This window comes from Sinocyclocheilus rhinocerous, unplaced genomic scaffold (assembly GCF_001515625.1).
Source record: "Sinocyclocheilus rhinocerous isolate Xijiao unplaced genomic scaffold, SAMN03320098_v1.1 scaffold550, whole genome shotgun sequence".
Lineage (NCBI taxonomy): Eukaryota > Metazoa > Chordata > Actinopteri > Cypriniformes > Cyprinidae > Sinocyclocheilus > Sinocyclocheilus rhinocerous.
The window spans coordinates 238,267-239,373 of NW_015667382.1; the positions used below are offsets into that span (position 1 = coordinate 238,267).

Sequence of the window (1,107 nt, forward strand, 5' to 3'; positions counted from 1 at the left end):
GAGTAAAGAGGGGCAGCCATCTGCTTCCCGCGGTTCAGGACCCGCCGCTGCTGAGGCACGGAAGGGAATGAGCTCGTGGGGATCGCCGGTGGATCTGGCCGATGAGTTTGAAGAGGGGTTTTCCCTTTCGCGATCGTCGGCTGTGGACGAGAGTGAGCCGCTGGAGGATGATGTTATTTCATTAACATCATCTGATCCAGGGGCCAGTGCTCTGCTGGGTTCAGCCCAGGAAGAGCAGGAAATGTCTGAGGAGGACGAAGAAGCTGAGGCTGAGCCTTCTCAATCCTCCTGCCCTGCATATGATGAGCTTTTGGAAGTTATGGCTCACGCCACGGCGAGGCTTGATTTGCCGTGGAAGCGGGCAAAGAAAGTGACGTCACGAGGTTGTCTCGATGAGCGTTATCTTTCTGGCCATAACCTTCCAGCTCAGGTGAGCCTTCCTTTTCTTCCTGATCTCCATACATAGATCGAGAAGCAATGGAAGAGGCCGTTTTCCTCACGCATCCATCGATTCCAGCATACGAGTTATGCCAACATCGAGGCGATGCGCGAAAACGGCTATGAGAAGATGCCACCGGTAGAAGAGACGCTGGCCAGCTATCTCTCTAGGGGTGAGACGTCTTCTCTTAAAACTCCCTCCTTGCCATCTGAGCCCCTTCAGATTATATCTCGCTTGAATGGCAGGGCATACGCAGCAGCCGGTCAGGCTGTCGCTTCGTTGCACACGATGGCGGTGCTCCAGGCATATCAGGCTGACCTGCTGAAAGACCTGGATAAAGGCGAGGGCCTTTCTCGCGCTCCTCCTCCGCCTGCGGGTAGGGGTAGGAAGTATCGTGGGTCAAAGGGAGGTAGGCAAGACCTAAGGGATGTGATCCAGACAAGGCGTCAGCGCTTTTGAATCAGAGTGATACTTGAGTATCCATTCATTTCCTTCGGGGGTTTTACATCTGCCCTTATCTTCCCCTTCCTAATTCCCCTGTAACCACCATCTCTCCACCTGACCGAGGTTAGGTGGGAACTTCCTGCTTTACAGTCTCCTATACTGGACCTATGATGTTTTGGTTGGTTCTATGGCTTCATAGTGACCACCTTACTGATGGTCCGGAC

General features: G+C 53.7%; 1 protein-coding gene across 1 annotated transcript in view; it reads right to left on the minus strand.

Moving 5' to 3' along the window:
* Nucleotides 1-1,107, minus strand: part of LOC107733892 (TBC1 domain family member 24-like) — a 7,260-nt gene that overhangs the window by 1,712 nt on the left and 4,441 nt on the right. The window lies entirely within an intron of this gene.